We start from the raw sequence: 19,820 nt of genomic DNA, 5'->3' as shown, positions 1-19,820 counted from the left end.
GGCGTAACAACCATTTGCATATTACATCTTTATTATGTAGGATATACATAATATTATATCCACACTACATGTATTACTTCTGTAATACATATATTACATTTGCACTATATGTTACTATATCTGCACTATATTATTACATATGCACTATATATTACATCTGCCCTATATATATATATCACTGCATCTGCCCTATATATATATATCACTGCATCTGAACTACATAATGTTACATCTGCATTATATATATATTATATCTGCATCATATATATAACATTACATCTTCACTACATATACAGCAGTGGGCAAAAGTAGGTTTATTGATGGCAGTAAAGAACTCTGTGCTTGAGTTAAGCAAGTAGACTGCAAGAATGTGTAAATAATGAAGGCCAGCAATTTGAACACTTGAGATTGTACCTAAGTGCACTGTGCCACTGTGACATTCTTTTTAATAAAGCTATTATAATAACCATAAGCATATGAACAACTGTAAACCTACTTTTGCCATTTTTTATTACATCTGTACTATATATAATATTACACCTACAATATATATACTATATCTATACTATATATTACATCTGCACCCATATACATTACATCTGCACTATATGTGTGTATATAAATATATATATAATTATATCTGCACCATATATATTATTACATCTGCATTATATATAACTAGAGGCCCGATGCATGAAATTTGTGGAAGGGGCTCAGCCCTCGCAGCTGCAGCGACTACCTCGGCCCTTGCAGCCCTGGCTTCATCTGGGAGGTCGTCCAGAAGGTCATCTGGACAGTCGTCCTGTTGGTCATTTCACTGTTCGGCCATCCGATCTAATTAGCATATTATGCTTTTATTATTATACTAGAGGCCCGGTGCACAAATTCGTGCACCAATGGGGTCCTTCAGCCTGGCCTGCAGGATTAGGCCAAAACTGGCTCTTTGACATTCCCTGAGGGATCCGGTATTGTGAGAGGGTGCAAGCCAGGCCAAGGGACCCCAATGGTACACAATCAGGGCCAGGGAGGGATGCAGGAGGTTGGCCAGCTGGAGAGGGAACATGGGAGGGCTCCAGGGCATGACTGGCCCATCTCACTCAGTCCCGATCAGTGGGACCCCAGCAGCAAGCTAACCTACCTATTGGAGCATCTGCCCCCTGGTGGTTAGTGCACTTTATAGTGAGTGGTTGAGTGGCCTTAGTATATCATTAGCATATTAAGCTTTGATTGGTTGAACGGCTGACCAGATGACCGGACACTTAGCATATTAGGCTTTTATTATATAGGACTAGAGGCCTGGTGCATGAAATTCGTGCATGGGGGGGCATCCCTCAGCCCGGCCTGCACCCTCTTGCAATCCGGTATCCCTCTCACAATCCTGGACCGCTGGCTCCTAACCGCTCACCTGCCTGCCTGCCTGATCGCCCCTAACCACTTGCCTGCCTGCCTGATCGCCCCTAACCACTTGCCTGCCTGCCTTATCACCCCTAACCCCTCTGCCTGCCTGCGTGCCTGATAGCCCCTAACTGCTCACCTGCCTGCCTGAATGCCCCTAACCACTCTACCTGTCTGCCTGATGCCCCTAACTGCCTCTGCCTTGACCCCCGCCACTGCGGCTTCATCCGGAAGGACGTCCGGAATGACGTCCAGAAGGTCATTTGACTGTCAGGTCTAATTAGCATATTATGCTTTTATTATTATAGATATAATTACATCTGTGCCATTTATATATATATACACACACAAATACATATATATGCTTCCTCCCACGGACTCACCTCCTAATAAGAAGGTGCTTGTCAATGCTGCTGTGATACAAACAAAACAAGCGAGGCTCTGAAATCACAAGCCTGTACTCCTCATTAATGGCAGAGAACCCCACCCCTACCTCCACCCCACCCCCCAGGGTCTGGGTGCAGACAGAATGGCGTGTCCTAACTCTCCCCGACCAGGCTCTTTAGGAAAAGCCTGGCCAGGTCAGTGCCCCTTTCTCCCTCCCACACATGCCTTTTGTTTTCGTCATGTCTACTTCAAGGTCCTCAGCCTTCTCTTCTTAAGTTGTTGGGGTTTCAGCACTTTCCGGTCCGCAGAGACCATTCTTTACAGAGCTGCAAGGCACAGAGCTGGAACTTAGTAGGACTAGAAAAGGCGCTGCAGGGCCCAGACCAACTCCCACCCACCGGCCATGTCTGCCTGGAATCGGGGGTCGTTAGTTATGACTGCTCTGGGCCTAGGACCGTGGTCGGCAAACTGCGGCTCGTGAGCCACATGTGGCTCTTTGGCCCCTTGCGTGTGGCTCTTCCACAAAATACCACGGCCTGGGCGAGTCTATTTTGAAGAAGTGGCATTAGAAGAAGTTTAAGTTTAAAAAATTTGGCTCTCAAAAGAAATTTCCATCGTTGTACTGGTGATATTTGGCTCTGTTGACTAATGAGTTTGCGACCACTGGCCTAGGAGGAAAGGAGAGTGGCACGTATGTCGGATCAGAGAGAAGTTGTGAAGTCCAGAGAGCATTCAATCTATGAGTTTCTGGAAGTCTCCTAAATGTTGGAATATAGGGGTCAAGTCTGTATGTGATCTTGTGAGTAAGAAAACATTTTGAAGTCTCCTGAGGAAAACCAACTCCCCTTCACCTCCCTACAACGGACCTCAGCAACAAAGGAATGAACTATTGATACGGCCATTTGAGTGAGTCTCCAAGGCATTAACTGAGTGGAAGAAGACAGATTCACACGCTTTGTGGTTTCATTTATGTCACTTTCTAAAAAAGGCAAAACTATAGTGACAGAGAACAGCCCAAGGCTGCCAGGGGCTGTGGCAGGAAGAGGGATTGACTACAAAGGGGAAACATGAGAGAATTGGGGGTTGATGGAAATGTACTATATCTGACTGAATTGGTGGTTATACAACTCTATGGATTTGTCAAACCTCATAGAACTGTCTGGGACTCTACTATATGTGGAAAACCTATACTGTATGTCTTAAAATGGACCAAATCTTCTGTAGCTAATTGATTGGGTTGTCAGGTATTACTAAAGATAAAATATAAAAAGAAAATAATTTATTAGCAAATAACTCCCCACTTTCTATATAGGCTTGAGCTTTGTTCATATACTAATTCTGTACTCGTTGTTAAAAAGTCTTCATCACACCCTGACCCAGCGGCTCAGTGGATTGGAGCGACATCCCGTGCACCAAAAAGGTTGCAGGGTTGAGTCCTCGTCAAGGCACATACCTAGATTGCAGGTTCAATCCCCAGTTGGAGTGCACACTGGACACAACCAATCATTGTTTCTCTTCCCTCTCTCTCTTTGTCTCTTTCCCTTCCTCTCTCTAAAATAAAAAAATTAAAAAAAATTTTTTAAGATGCTGAGGCTCAGTATCTTTGGCTCAAAGCCAAAACATGTGACTGTGGTGAGACCAAATCCTAGTGAAATGTGCTGCTGAATGACAGTCAGATGCTGAATCCCAAAGGACGCCCAAGTGCCCCTCTCCCATACCACTGGCACCTGCCACTCTTCACAAGGTGTGGGTCTGGCCATCACAGCAAGGCATTGGTTGCTGAGCCATCTGGATACTCAAGGTGTTTTTTTCTTCCACAAAAGTGACAAACAAGTCGCTCCCCGTGGAAAGCTTACATGTGCTGCGTCTTCCCAGCCCTCGTCACCTTCTGGTCCAGCCAGGATGTGGTGGTGACGAGAGGCAGGAAGCTGGGCAGTTTCCCTCCCTACCAGCCCTTCCAGAACCTTCTGTCCCAGCCACCTTTTGTGACATCACTTCCTGTCCCTGCCTCCCCATACCACCCCCACCCCCACTGCTTCCTGGGCAGGATAATTGTGGTTTTCATTTAGCTTGACCATTCATTCATTCACTCATCATTCATTCATGCATGCATTGCTTCCTGCATGTGTTGATGAAGTCTATACGGAGCCACAGCCCCTATGTTGGGCATTGTGCTGGATGCTGAGGACACAAAAATGAGCAAAACCAGATTAAGAATGTTTCTTGAGACAACAGAGAAACCGAGAATTGTGCAAAGAGACCCAAGGTAGGTCCAGAGAGTTTGATGAGGGAGCTGACCCAGGCAGGGAGGTCTGGAGAGGCTGCTTGAGCTGAGATGTAAGGGGTGGGCAATGTCAGCCCCGATCTCACCCCCTCCTACCATTGGTATCCAACATAATTAAGAAACTCATACAACATGAAAAGACATTTATCCAAAGAAGATATTCAGATGGCCAACAGACATGAAAAGATGCTCACCATCACTAATCATCAGGGTAATGCAAATCAAAACCACAATGAGATACTACCTCACACCAGGCAGAATGACTGCTATCAAAAAGTCAACAAATAACATGTGCTGGCAAGGATGTGGGGGAAAGGGAACCCTTGTGCACTGTTGGTGGGGCTGCAAACTGCTGCAGTCCCTATGGAAAGAGAAGGAGGGAGACTCATCAAGATAAAAATAGATATACCATACGACCCAGCACCTCTGGGTATTCATCCAAAGAAAATGAAAACACTAGTTGGAAAAGATACATACAGCCTTATATTTATTACAGCTCTGTTTACCATAGCCAAGGTATAGAAGTAACCTAGCTGTCCATTGGTAGATGAATGGATAAAGAATATGTGATACACACACCTACCAACATATAATGAAATATTACACAGCAATAAAAAAGAATGAAATCTTCCATTTGCAACAACACAGATGGATATAGAGGGTATTATGCTAAGTAAAAAAAGTCAGGCAGAGAAAAACAAATATCATGATTTCACTTATATGTGAAATCTAAAAAAAACACACAAAACAAAATAGACTCACAGAAACAGAGACCAAAGGGAAGGTTACCAGAAGGGAGGGGGTGGGGGAAGGGTCTAAAAGAGAAAGGGAATATCGTCAATAATATTGTGATAAGTTTGCATGATGACATGTGATTACTAGAATTAGTGGGGTGATTACATTGTAAGGTATAAAAATATTAAATCACTGTAGTGTATAACTGAAACTAATATAACCAATATATTCTATCTAATAATAAGGTAATATGCAAATTGGTCAGGACACTGTCACAGTAACGACCGATCAGCAGGCTAGGGACTTGCAGTGTTGGGGACAGGGGCAGAGACTTGCAGCTTTGGGGATGCAATGGTGGCTACCATTTGCCCAGGGCTGGCCCCAGGCTCAGGCAAGCCGCCGCCACTGCCACTGCGAGGGCCCAAGGCTCAGGCAATGAGGGCCAGGTGAGGCTCAGGCAGCCTCGTGGCTGGCAGTGGCAGCAGCAGAGGTGTGATGGGGGTGTGGCTTTCCCGTGATCGCCGGGTCGCCTCCTGCAGAGGGAGGCCAGAGGTGGCAGCAGCGAGGGGGTCATGGGGGCAGTGCCTTTCCCTGATCAGCCAGTCACCTCCAGCAGAGGGAGGCCAGACTGCAGCTTAGGCCCACTCCCCGTGAGCAGTCAGTAGGACATCCCCTGAGGGCTCCCGGACTGTGAGAAGGGGCAGGCCGGGCTGAGGGACACCCTCCCCAGTGCATGAATTTTGTGCACTGGGCCTCCAGTATGCTAATGATATGTTAAAGCTGCTCAACCACTCACTATGACGTGCACTGACCACCAGGGGGCAGACCTCTGACTGGTAGGTTAGCTTGCTATTGGTGTCTGGCCAATCAGGACTGAGCAAGACGGGCTGGACACACCTTGGAGCCCTCCCATGGTCTCTCCCCAGCTGGCCAACCTCCCATGTCCCTCCCCGGCCCCAATTGTGCACTGGTGGGGTCCTTCGGCCTGGCCTGCGCCCTCTCACAATCTGGGCTGAGGCCCTCCATGCCCCCATGAGTGCACGAATTTTGTGCACTGGGCCTCTAGTACTTAAATAAAAAAATTTCAATGAAAAAAGTTCTCATCACAAGTAAAAAAATTCTGTATTTATGTTTGGTGACAGATGATAACTAGACTTATTGTGGTGAACATTTTGCCATATATGCAAACATTAAATCATTATATTGTATACCTGAAACTAATATATCAACTATACCTCAATAAAAATAAAAGAGCAAAACAACAAACAAAACAAATTCAGGTAAAGGGCCGGATCCAGCCCCTGGGGTGGTAGATTGGCAAGCCCTACTGTAGCCAGGGTGATTCTTATTTTCTATTTACAGAGAAAAACTGTAACTTTTCTCACAGCGCCCCCTGGTGGGAATTCCACAGGCCCAGAGAGACTATACCACAGAATCTGGTACAATATAGGCAGTAAAGATGGAGTGCCCTGACATTAGTTGACTGTTTTTTTAAGTTTTTACTTTTTTTATTAAGGTAATACATCTTTGTTGTTGTTGTTTGAGTATCAAACCGATCATAAAGGTTTATAACACCTCTGCCTCCTCAAATCCCACTAATAGCCTACCTCCAGCAGCCAACCATCTTCAACACTTAACTATTTCTTCTAGTATGAACCTATTTTAGTTTTTATCTTTTGACTTCCTGTTGTGGCCTTGCTCTCTGACAATTTCTTATGCACTTTAATACTTTTTTCCCATTACATCTGCCATAAGCCCACCAATAGGTTATTGGTTATATACTCCAACCTATAGGGCCAGGATTGGCAAACTACAGCCTGTAGGTCAAATCTGGTCCCCTGCCTATCTTTATAAATAAAGTTTTATTGGCAAAAAATAGAACAGATGTAATTAGATATGTTAAGACTATGCTGGAATAGGGTGGGCCCTACATTCAATGGTGTCCTTATAATAAGGATAGACAATACACAGGGAGACAGAAGAGGGCTTCGGGTGGAGACAGCTCCAGGGAAAGGCCCCAAGTCCCCATCTTCATGGGTATCAATTTGCAGCTGGAGTGCCCTTTTGGTAGGGATCAAGTCAGCAGCGGAGTGACTACTCTAACACAAGCACGTCCTGAAAACAAGAGCATCGTCATTATTTGAAATTTCTGGTAGAAAAATATTCAACTGGATTCAAAATCCATGCACATCATTAGAAGAAATTTTAAAGCTTAGATTTGCCAGTGAACAAAGAGGGAACACAGGGGTCTTCCAATATAATCTCACCTGTCATCGTGAATGACTTGCAAAAGGTGGTTTTAAATTTCCTATCACCTGCAAAGTATAATTTTGCCTGTTGTAATTTTTGAGTGATTTGCAAAAATTGTTTGTTTTTCATTTCTTGTCACCTGTTTGTGTGCACCCCAAGTTTCTTGTCAATTGCGCCTATCAAGAATTTGAGGAAATAGGACTGCTACTTGAACCTGAGTCTTAGCCTCTTGCCTTCCTCTCAGAACAACACGAGCTTCGCAGCCAGTCCAGCTTCTACGTAAAACTAGCAGACCTGGGCTCTGTGCAGTTGCCCAGCCACTGAACCCGCAGGCCAGCAGCACAGCTTTGGGGGCTTGAGCTCCTGGGCCTCTCTGCATCCCACTTTACCAGCGTGTGGGGCAGTGGGGGTCCGAGGACCTGGCTGTGGGGATGACCAGGGGTCTGGGAGGCATAGGGGGCATCCAGAGCAAGAAGGAGACTGTGCAATGCCTGAATGACTGCCTGGCCTCCTACCTGGAGAAGGTGAGAAGCCTGGTGGCTGATGATGGGGGACTGGAGAGCAAAATCCAGAACTCCTGCAGAAGAAGGGAGCTTGGGCCACAGACTGGGGGGCTATTTCAAGACCATCAAGGACCTGAGGGGTCAGATCTTTGCACATTCTGTGGACAATGCTGGCATCGTTCTGCAGATTGACAATGCCCGTCTTGCTGCTGACGACTTCAGAGTCAAGTATGAGACAGAGTTGGCCATGAGTCAGTGTTTGGAGAGCGACATCAGTGGTCACTGATGACACCAAAATCACTCCGCTGCATCTGGAGACAGAGACTGAGGCTCTCAAAGAGGAGTTGCTCTTCATGAAGAAGAACCACGAGGAGGAAGTAAATGGTCTACGAAACCAGATTGCCAACTCTGGGTTGACAGTGGAGTTGGATGCTCCCAAATCTCGGGACCTCAGCAAGATCATGGCACACATCTGGGCCCAGTATGATGAGCTGGCTCGGGAGAACCGAGAGGAACTAGACAAGCACTGGTCCCAGCAGATTGAGGACAGCACCACAGTGGTCACCTCCCAGACCGCTGACATAAGAGCTGCTGAGATGACATTCACAAAGCTGAGACGTACGGTCCAGTCCTTGGAGATCCACCTGGACCCAATGGAAATCTGAAGGCCAGTTTGGAGAATAGCCCGAGGGAACAAGAGATGCACTATGAGATGCAGAGGGGCAGCACCAAGCCCAGGAGTACAAGGCCCTGCTGAACGTCAAGGTCAAGCTGGAGGCTGGATCGCCTCCTACCACAGCCTGCTGGGAGAAGGGAAGGACGTTGATCTTGGTGACACCCTGGACAACAGCAACACCATGCAATCCATCCAAAAGAACCACCCTGGCCAGGTAGCTCAGTTTGTTAGAGAATCAACCTAATATGTCAAGGTTGCCGGTCAAGGCACACACAAGAAGCAACCAATGAATGCATAAATAAGTGGAACAACAAATTGGTGTTTCTCTCTTTCCCTCTCTCTTTCGAAAATCAATAAATACAAAAAAAAAAAAAAAAAGGCCACCACCGATGGCAAAATGGGGTCGGAGGTAAACAACACCAGAGTTCCAAGGCATTAAGGCAGCAGAAGTGGGGCACCTTCGGCGGAGGGGGGTGGTGGTGTGTGTGTGTAAAAGGCCAATAAAAAGTTGAGAGACCATAGGAGGGAAATTGAGGAAATTTGAAACAAACCAAATGTCCATCAACAGGAAAATGAATATATAAATAGTGGTATATTCATACAATAGAATACAACTCAACAATTTTTTTAAAAGAATAATTTGATCCACTTAACAATAGGGATAAATCTCACAGATATAATATTGCACAGAAGAAGCCAGACAGAAAGAGTACATTCTGTACAATTTCATCAATAGGAAGTTCAAGAATAAGCAAAATAAATACAGTGATAGAAGTTGGAATAAATGGGTGGGGAAGATAACTGGAAAAGGATATGAGGGAGCCCTTTGTGGGGATGGATATGAGGGAGCCCCTTGTGGGGATGGAAATGTTCTATATTTTGACCTAGGTGCTGGTGACAGAGGTCCATACACATGTAAAAAGTCACACATATGTAAAAATTTAAAAACTGTTCACTTTGATGTTATAGCTCAAAGTGAAAAGAAAAATATAGTTAAAAGAAAAATATCATAAAAAGCTTATAAACATTTCATAACATTAAAAAGAATTTCAAGAGACCATTAGCAAATTTCTCAATCAGTAATTGTATATACTGATTATAAGTATAGAAGTTAATTTTAAAAGTTATATTCATCCCTGGCCTGTGTGGTTCAGTGGTTGAGGGTTGACCTATGAACCAGGAGGTCACAGTTCGATTCCCAGTTGGGATACATGCCTGGGTTTTGGTCTCTATTCCCCGTGGGGGGTGTGCAGGAGGCAGACAATGGATGATTCTCTCATCATTGATGTTTTTCCCTTTCCCTCTCCCTTCCTTTCTGAAATCAATTAAAAAATACTTTTAAAAATTATATTCATGCAAGAAAGTTCAGGTTTTTTATTAAAAGGTTGAAAGAGGTTTCATGAGGAAAATTTATGCAAATACCTGCATATGACTTCATATGCGCACCTTGCAGCAAGAACGATTGAGAAGCACTCAGGGATAAGAAATAGAAGTATTTTTACAACTTAGAATTTTTCAAGACTCAGAATTGCACATTTTAATCTGTATCTTTACATTTATTAAAATATTTATTGCCTGTCCTCATAAAATAAACACACCCTGTCCTGGCTGGGTAGCTCAGTTGATTGGAGTGTTGTCCCAAACACCGAACGGTTCGGACAGAGCACATACCAAGATTTCGGGTTCGATCCCAGGTGGGGGCCTGTACGGTAGGCAACCTATTGATGTTTCCCTCTCACATTGATGTTTCTTTCTCCCTCTTTCTAAAAAAAAAAGGAATAAAAATAAATACATACATACATCCTGATATGAATGGAAAGACCAGCTTCTGTCCCCTCTATTTGACCACTTCATAAACCAAAAGCGAGGGATACAACCAGAATTCACCATAACTTTAACAACAACAGGAATTTCGGTCCACCTGTGTTTAAAGCCCAGAGCACATGCTAAGGCCCCTAAAATGGATCCCTTCGCCCCCTGGTGGCCAGGGAAAGAACTTGTGCTCCTCCGCTCCACCTATTCAGGGTGGGCTCCTCTTGGGGAAAAAAGTGAATGTTCTGAAACAGTGGTGGTCTGGGAAAAAAGACGAGGCTGTCCACAAGGAAATTCAGAAGAACACCAAATCCACACAGTTAACTTCTTCCATGAACACATTCTCTTTAATGAGACTATATATTCTTCTTATTTGCAATTTCCTCCAAGTAAAAATGAACGTGGCAGAATTGACACGGAGACATCCCCCAAATAACATGGATAACCAGGGTCCTTTAGGAAGATGTGAGTAAGCTTCGAAGTGCTGGTCCCCCAGTTAGACTCTTGTGCCAGAATTTTAGGCAGATACTTCTATAATTCCTTAAAAGTCACTATTTTCATGCATGGAATCCTGTCTAGTCGGCAGTGTTACCCTTACAACTAGAGCGGTTGAAATTAAGTTAAGAATCAAACATTCTTAGCTTCATTTTGTAAAACGGGCAACAAAATTATTATTATTACTAGAGGCCCGGTGCACGAAATTCGTGCACGGGGGAGGGGGGTTGTCCCTCAGCCCAGCCTGCACCCTCTCCAATCTGGGACCCCTCGAGGGATGTCCAACTGCCTGTTTAGGCCTGATCCTGGTAGGACCAGGCCTAAACAGGCAGTCGGACATCCCTCTCACAATCCAGGACTGCTGGCTCCCCACTGCTCGCCTGCCTGCCTTCCTGATTGCCCCTAACCGCTTCTGCCTGCCAGCCTGATCACTCCCTAACCACTCCCCTGCCAGCCTGATTGATGCCTAACTGCTCCCCTGCCAGCCTGTTTGCCCCTAACTGCCCTCCCCTACAGGCCTGGTCACCCCTAACTGCCCTCCCCTGCAGGCCTGGTCCCCCCAACTGCTCTCCCCTGCAGGCCTGGGTCCCCCCCAACTGCCCTCCCCTGCAGGCCTGGTCCCCCCCAACTGCTCTCCCCTGCAGGCCTGGGTCCCTCCCAGCTGCCTTTCCCTGCAGGCCTGGTCGCCCCCAACTTCCCTCCTCTGCCGGCCGGGTCACCCCTAACTGCCCTCTCCTGCAGGCTTGATCGCCCCCAACTGCCCTCCCTTGCAGGCCTGGTCCCTCCCAACAGCCTTCCCTTGCTGGCCATCTTGTGATGGCCATCTTGTGTTCACATGGGGGCAGGATCATTGACCACATGGGGGCAGCTATCTTGTGTGTTGGAGTTATGGTCAATCTGCATATTACTCTTTTATTACATAGGATAGAGGCCTGGTGCATGGGTGGGGGCCAGCTGGTTTGCCCTGAAGGGTGTCCTGGATCAGGGTGGGCATTCCCTTGGGGTGTGAGGCCGCCTGGGTGAGGGGCCTGTGGTGGTTTGCAGGCCGGCCACACCTCCTGGTGACCCAAGCAGAGGCCCTGGTATCTGGGGTTTATTTATCTTCTACAATTGAAACTTTGTAGCCTGGAGCGAAGCCAAGCCTTCTGCTCCCTCCTTGGCAGCAGCCATTTTTTGGGGGATTTATGTATCTTCTATAATTGAAACTTTGTAGCCTTAAGAGAGGCCTGGGCCGGCCAGGGTGTGTGGAAAGCTTGGCTTCCTCAATCACCAGGGGCAACCCTATCCTCCTGCTCTTTCCAGCTCTGTGGCTGCCGCCATTTCTGTTTGGGTTTATGCATCTTCTATAATTGAAACTTTGTAGCCTTGAGTGGAGGCCTAGGCCAGCAAGGGCAGGCGGAAAGCTTGGCTTCCTCCATTGCTGGGGAAACCCAAGCCTCCCTCCTGCTCTCTGTGGCCGTAGCCATCTTGGTTGGGTTTATTTGCATATTCGCTCCTGATTGGCTGGTGGGCGTGGTTTGTGGGTGTAGCGAAGTGATGGTTAATTTGCATATTACTCTTTTATTATATAGGATTACTAGAGGCCCAATGCACGAAGATTCGTGCAAGAATGGGCCTTCCTTCCCCTGGCTGCCAGCACCGCCTTTGCTTTGGCACGGACCCGCCTTTTTGCTCCATCTGGCTCAGAGCCACCTTTCTGCCTTCCCATGCTGCCCAGAGGCCTGGAGTGGCTGGGGTGGTGCCTGCATATGCAAATTAACCCACCATCTTTGTTGGGTTAATTTGCATACCCGCTCCTGATTGGCTGGCAGGCGTCACAAAGGTACGGTCAATTTGCATCTTACTCTTTTATTAGTGTAGATTATTATTGCAATAAAAATTTTTGACAGCTTTTGCCACTGAATTGTTTATCTTCCTGGCTGTTTTTTAAATTTTAAACCTCTCTCCTCCTTTCTCACTTTAATTTCTCTCCAGTTCTCCTTCTTTTTCTCTTTTTCCTCTTTCCTTCTTCCTTTCATTGGCAGCCAATCTGGAACCCAGGAATGGCCATTCTATTCCCCTGTGCCCTGGTTGCCTAGAAATGGTTAATACAACTTGGCTGAAAAAAATAAAATTTAGGAAAAAATGTGTTGGACGTGTATTCAGCCTGCCCTTTCAAAGGCTGCTGGAAGTTATGGCGGTTTGCTATGGAAATAATTCAGAGTCGTGAAGAAATGTGGCTGCAGATGGCAAGAGAGCTGTAGAAATAGAAAGGTCTTCGCGGCACACAGGTGCTTTCCATACAAAATCCTCTATTCAGAAGCCAGTCATTGTGGACATTGTCCTTTCATGCCGCCCTTGAAAGGATCAGATGCTCACACTCAGGTCTGTGCCAAGTACTGGTAAGTGGCTCTTAAAGCCACCCACTAATGCATAAATGGCCTGTAAAGTCCTAATAGCGCTGGTTAATTAACAGTCATTAGTTGAATAAAAAGAGTCAATTAGGAAGAAATCCCTCTGGGAGGGAAAAAAAAAAGTTTTTACAACCGGGGGTGGTGGGGGGAGAAGGTGGGGGGGGGTGTGCTCCCAAGGGGATCTGGAGAGCTCCCAGAGGGATGTTTTGGTGCCATCCTTGTCCTCAAAGCTCATTGTTAGTGGCCCTGCGGCTTTACTGGCTAATTCTTTTCTCATAAATACATGGTTTACATTTTCTTGTTTGATTTTTATTTTATATTTTAGCACCAAATATCTTTTCACTTTATCATACCTTTGGGGCTTTTTGACCTACCCCCCCCCCCAAAAAAAAAATTAGAAAAATAATGTTTGCACTTAGAAAATGCACACAGAGACATACAGAGAGCCCTGGCTGCTGTGGCTCAGTTGGTTGTGATATGTGGTTTTTGGACTGGAACACCCGGTGTTGCCCTGGACAGGATGGTTCCCTGGATTCTTTGTCCCTCAGGGTCAAAGAATGAATCCACAGACTGAAGATCGTATAGCAAAGGTGGAGATTTATTGAAGAACATGTACAGACTCCCACGTGGGGAAGGGGAATGAATCTCACATCACAGACTCCCATGTGGGGAGGGAGAAGAGTCCCGCGGACTTCCTGTTTCCACGGTTTATAAAGGCTGCAGTTTCTGTGTCCTGATATCCCTTCTGATTGGTCAATATTCCCTTTTGAATTGGTTACTATAGTAACTCCTGAGCTCAAAGGTCAAACATCACTTGGGACATGTGATGCCCTCCTCCCTCATTGTTGTTCTATTCCTTCTGGGCTTTCTTCCTCCTTCTTTATTTTGTAAATATAGGGGCTTAATCACAAGGAACAACAACAGCCTGTAATTATTGGAACTGAGAGTCTAGGTCAGTGGTCGGCAAACACATTAGTCAACAGAGCAGCAAACCGTGGCTCACTAGCTGCATGTGGCTCGCGAGCCGCAGTTTGCCGACCACTAATATAGACTTTTGGCTACTCCCAGTTCCCTTGTCTTATATAAATGTAACTGTTGCCTCTCCCTTGTTTTATGGAAATGTAACTGCCCCTGGCTCCCTTGTGTTATGGAAATGTAACTTCTCCCAGTCTGTAGCCCTGTGTTTTTTCCATGGACCCCCCAATTCTAAAAATTCCCTAAACCTGCCTATATCCCCTTAAAATTCCTATTTCAGTTGGAGCATCATCTGGTGCACCCAAAGGTTTTGGGTTCGATTCTGGGTTGGGGCACATTCAACAGATTGATGCCTCTCTCTCTCCCTCACCCCCCCCCGCCCCCCGCCACACACACACACACACTTCCTCTTGCTCTAAAATCAATAAGCATATCCTTGGGTAAGGATTAAAACAAAACAAAAAAGACATACAGACAGCCTCAACAGTGGGAAAAGCCTAGCCTCCCTCCTACTGTTATGATACCCTTAGTTTCTTTATTTTTTTTAATATATTTTTTATTGATTTCAAAGAGGAAGGGAAAGGGAGAGAGAGATAGAAACATCAATGAGAGAGAATCATCGGTCAGCTGCCTCCTGCACATCCCCTACTGGGGATCGAGCCAACAAACCAGGCATGTGCCCTTGACTGGAATCGAACCCAGGACCCTTCAGTCTGCAGGCCGACGCTCTATCCTCTGAGCCAAACCAGCTAGGACATCCCCTTAGTTTCTATGCATCATCTTCCCAGAAATATTCTCTGCATGTACAAGCATGCCGCAAAAGAGCAAGGAAGAGAGGGAGTACTGGGCAGAGTCAGGCACCTGGTGTCAGAGCCAGACCGCCTGGCTTCAAACCCCAGCTCTGCAATTTGTTAGCTAGCTCTGTGAGCTTGGGCAAGTGATGGGACCCTTCTGTAGCCCCAAAGCAGAGGCAGCCTTTAAGATGCCCCCTAAAAGATGGCCCCCAATGATCCCCACTTTCTCCTGTTTCCACCCGTCAGTAATCATCGCCCCTTGAGTGGGGACTAAATTTACTGTCTGAATTGATGCAATGTTGTGACTGAGATTAGGATATAAAAAGATGGTGGCACCCTAGCCGGTTTGGCTCAGTGGATAGAGCGTCGACCTGCAGGCCAAAGGGTCCCGGTTTGATTCCAGTCAAGGGCACATACCTTGGTTGCAGGATCCTCCCTGGCCCCGAGGTGCGTGCAGGAGGCAACCAATCGATGTGTTTCTCTCACATTGATGTTTCTATCTTTCCCTCTCTCTGACGCTCTCCCTAGAAATCAATGGGCAAATATCCTCGGGTGAGGATTAACAACAACAAAAGAAAGATGGTGGCTCTGTCTTGAGTGCACAGGGAAAGGCAGCTGCCAGGTCCCTGTTGCCACGTCATAAGGACACTCAAGCAGCTTGTTGAAAAGCCCATGTTGTGACGAATGAAAGTCTCCGGCCAGGAGCCCATAAGGAAGTGAGGTGTGCCAACAACCATGTGAGTGAGCTTAGAAGTGAATCCTTCCCCATAGAGAGTTGTCCAGAGGCTGCAAATTTTCTGTAGCTGCTGGACAGCAATTCTGCCATACAACATTGTGCCTACAGTTAACAACACTGTACATATTGTACACTTAAAATTTTGTTAAAAGTGTACATCTCATGTTAAATGTTCTTACCACAATTTAAAAAAGAGGGAAGGAAGGAAGGAAGGAAGGAAGGAAGGAAGGAAGGAAGGAAGGAAGGAAAGAAGGAGAGACCTTCTTTCCCCAGTCGAGCCTTTAAATGAGACTGCAGCCCCAGCTGACAGCTTGCCCACACCCCATGAGAGACCTTGAGCTAGAACCACCCAGCTAAGCTGCACCTGGATTCCTGACCCACAGAAACTATGAGATAATGAAAGTTTGTTGCTTAAGCTCCTAAATTTGGGAGCAATTTTTATAGAGCAATAGATAAGTAATACACCCTGTTCCTTCATATGTAAAATGGGACTCAATGCAAGAGTTTTATGAAAATTAAATGAGTTAATACTGACAAAATGATGGGAAAATGACTTGGCACATAGTAAGCACTCAAAAAATGTTTATACATTTGCTTAAAAAGGGTAGTATATTTGTAAGCTCATCCCCTTTTGAAACAAATGTCCTACTTTAAAAATATAAATAGGAAAATACTATAAACAGTGTTCTGCACTTAATGTTTTATTGTTTAATACATAAATCATAGCCATTGTCTTACATCTGCCTACATAGTCATCTCTTGCTTTTCCACTGCTGTATAATATTCCATTGTTTACCTGAATGCCACTTTATTTACTCAGTCTTTTATTGGTGGCAGTTTAGGATGTGCCCAGGTTTTTGCCATTCATTTCATCTCAGTGCCCCATTTTAAATTGTGTTTTTAGTCATGGACTGTTTGAAGTGCAAGAGACCTATCTTTGGAATCATTCCATACCAAGGTTTTGAACTGTGGAGGCCTAGTGCTCCGTGGAGCCCCCTGCCTTCAATTAGAACCTGTCCCTTTTCAGCTGTCTGACCCCATATAGGGGTCTCAGGTGATCACTCCACACCTCACACGCCCTCCATGGGAACAGAACTATGGCTTTATTGTGGAAATGACTGAGGCAAAGAAACTCACTTTATAGCCAGCTCTTCGGGAATACACCAGGATAATCCTTAATAGTAGACCGCTGTTCCCTGGGTGAGGGCGGTTAATAGGTGTTATAAAGGAAAAATAGGGCACGTGGCATGTGGTTAAATAGGTTTGGAAAATGCTGAGTTCAACAAAATTAACAGGTTCATTTACTAATAATAGTAACATCTCTCAGGCACTTGCAGGCATCCCAGATACAGTACAGAATTCATTTCAATTAATCCTCAACCCCATGAGATAGGCTTTCACTGGAAACCTTTTTTTTTTAAAAATCCTCACCTGAAGATATGTTTTTTATTGGTTTTAGAGAGAGGAAGGGGGAGAGGGAGAGGCGGGGGCGGGGGAGAGAGAGAGAGAGAGAGAGAGAGAGAGAGAGAGAGAGAGAGAGAGAGAGAGAGACATTGATTGGTTTGTCTCCCCACAGGCCCTGGACCTGCAACCTGGGTATGTGCCAGATGGGGAATTGAACCTGAGACCTTTTCATGTAAGGAAAAAGGCTCAACCAACTGAGCCACACTGGCCAGGACTCACTGGACACCTTTTTTACAGAAGAAGAAACTATGGTTTACAAGGTTATATGACTTGCCCAAGAACACTCTAGCACACAGCAGATCCAAACTTCAAATAGAATCTGAAGGTTCCAAAGGCTGTGATCGTAACTGCCTGATTGCAGGACTTCTCAGGGCCTTTAATAAGCTCTTGGACACTTCCATTATTTCATCTCACAGCCCTTTCTTCATGGGGCATCTGACTGTAGTCAGTAAGACTGTTGGTAAGCAGAGGGTAGCAAGGACTCAATATCTATCTGTCTGCAACCAAACCTACAAGTTGCAACAGCTGGAGTGACCAAACATCTGGTTTGCTCAGGTCTAAGATGGTCCCTGCCTGGAACATGGAACTTTCAGGTTTAAAAAAAAAAAAAAAAAAAAAACTTAAAAAAAAAATGTGAGCCACTAGTGTAATTATTGTTTCCTTTTTTATTGAATTTACTAGAGACCTGGTGCACAACATTCGTGCACTCGGGGGGTGGGGAGAGGAAGAGGGGTCCCTCAGCCCAGCCTGGGCCCTTTCACAGTCTGGGAGCCCTGGCAGGGGTGGGGGTGGGGGATGTCTGACTGCCGGCAGGGCAGTCAGATATCCTTAGCTCTGTCATGGAGGCAGGAGTGGCAGTCAGATATCCTTAGCTCTGTCATGGAGGCAGGAGTGGCAGTCAGATATCCTTAGCTCTGTCATGGAGGCAGGAGTGGCAGTCAGATATCCTTAGCTCTGTCATGGAGGCAGGAGTGGCAGTCAGATATCCTTAGCTCTGTCATGGAGGCAGGAGAGGCTCCCGCCACCGCTGCTGCACTCCCCAGCTGTCAGCCCGGCTTCTGGCTGAGCAGCGCTCTCCTTGTGGGAGTGCACTGACCACCAGGGGATAGCTCCTGTGTTGAGTGTCTAGCGGCTCCAGGGGTGGGCAAACTTTTTGACTCAGGGCCACAATGGGTTCTTAAACTGGACCGGAGGGCCGGAACAAAAGCATGGATGGAGGGTTTGTGTGAACTAATATAAATTCAAAGTAAAGGAGCGGAGGGGAGAGCAAGAGAACCGGATAGAACAGCCGGATCCGGCCCGCGGGCCGTAGTTTGCCCACGGCTGGTAGCCCCTGGTGGTCAGTGCGCATCATAGTGACCAGTCGTTCCACCATTCGGTCAATTTGCAATATTACCCTTTTATTATATAGGATTGGGATGACACTGGTTAACAAAATCATACAGGTTTTGGGCACACAATTCTATAACACGTCATCTGTACACTGTATTATGTGGTCACCACCCCAAGTCAAGTCTCTGTCCATCACCATTTATCCTCCTTATACCCTTCTCTACCTCCTCTCCCCCCAGCAATCACCACACTGTTGTCTGTGTCCAAGAGCTTTTTCTCTCTTTCTTTTTTAAAAAAATATATTTTATTAATTTTTTACAGAGAGAAAGGGAGAGGGATAGAGAGTTAGAAACATCGATGAGAGAGAAACATCAAGCAGCTGCCTCCTGCACACTCCCTACTGGGTATGTGCCCACAACCAAGGTACATGCCCTTGACCAGAATTGAACCTGGGACCCTTGAGTCCACAGGCCAGTTCTCTATCCACTAAGCCAAACCGGTTAGGGCTCTCTTTTTCTTTTTTTACACAATCTCTCCACCCCCACAGCTGTTAGCCAAGACCTTTTTTAAAATTACTATTCAGATGCAATTCACATAACATGAACTTCATCATATTAAAGAGTTCAATTTCATGGTTTTAGTACATTTAAATTGTTGTGCAACCATCCCCACTATTTAATTCCAGAACATTTTCACTAATCCAAAGGGAAACACCATAGCCCTGTACTCATTAAGCACTCTCTCAATCCCTCCTCCCCCAGCCCCTGGCAAGCATGGATCCACTTCCTGTCCCTGTGGATGTGCCTGTTCTGGACATGTCACAGAAATGGGATCACACACTGTGTGGCCTTTTGTGTCTGGCTTCTCTCACTGAGCGTCACGTGTTCAAGGTCCACCCACATTGTAGTGAGTGTCAGTGCCTCACTCCTTTTCGTGGCTCAGTGATATTCCAGTGTGTAAGTAGACCACATTTTGTGTATCCATTCATCCTCTGATGGACATTTGCGTCATTTCCACTTTGGGGGCTGTTATAAATAACTAGAGGCCCGGTGCACAAAATTTGTGCACTCGGGGGGCGGGGGTCCCTCAGCCCAGCCTGAGCCCTCTTGCAGCCCAGGAGCCCTCGGGGGATGTCCGACTGACTGCAGGCCTAAGCCAGCAGTCGGACATCCTTAGAGCTGCAGCCGAGGCAGGAGAGGCTCCTGCCACCACTGCTGCACTCTCTAACCATGAGCCTGGTTTCTGGCTGAGCGGTGCTCCCCCTGTAGGAGCGCACTGACCACCACGGGGCAGCTCCTGTATCGAGCGCCTGCCCCCTGGTGGTCAGTGCGCGTCATAGGGACTGGTCGTTCCGCCGTCAAGCCAAAACCAGCTCTCCAAACATCCCCCAAGGGGTCCCGGATTGCGAGAAGGCACAGACCAGGCCAAGGGACACCACTGGTGCACGATCGGGGCCAGGGAGAGATGTGGGAGGTTGACCAGCCAGGGAGGGACCGTGGGAGGGCTCCAGGGCATGTCTGGCCTGTCTCACTCAGTCCCAATCAGCCGGACCCCAGCAGCAAGCTAACCTACTGGTCAGAGTGTCTGCT

The 19,820-nt window shown here is 46.5% G+C and overlaps 1 pseudogene across 1 annotated transcript; it reads left to right on the top strand.

The window, feature by feature from the left end:
• The first annotated feature begins 3,941 nt into the window (after window positions 1-3,941).
• Window positions 3,942-8,474, top strand: LOC308251710 (keratin, type I cytoskeletal 18-like; annotated as a pseudogene). The gene is made up of 2 exons: window positions 3,942-4,048; window positions 7,384-8,474. The product of its transcript is annotated as a keratin, type I cytoskeletal 18-like (transcript).
• The last annotated feature ends 11,346 nt before the right edge of the window (window positions 8,475-19,820 follow it).

Source organism: Plecotus auritus, assembly GCF_963455305.1.
Source record: "Plecotus auritus genome assembly, chromosome: 6".
Lineage (NCBI taxonomy): Eukaryota > Metazoa > Chordata > Mammalia > Chiroptera > Vespertilionidae > Plecotus > Plecotus auritus.
This window is presented reverse-complemented; position numbering and strand designations above follow the sequence as displayed.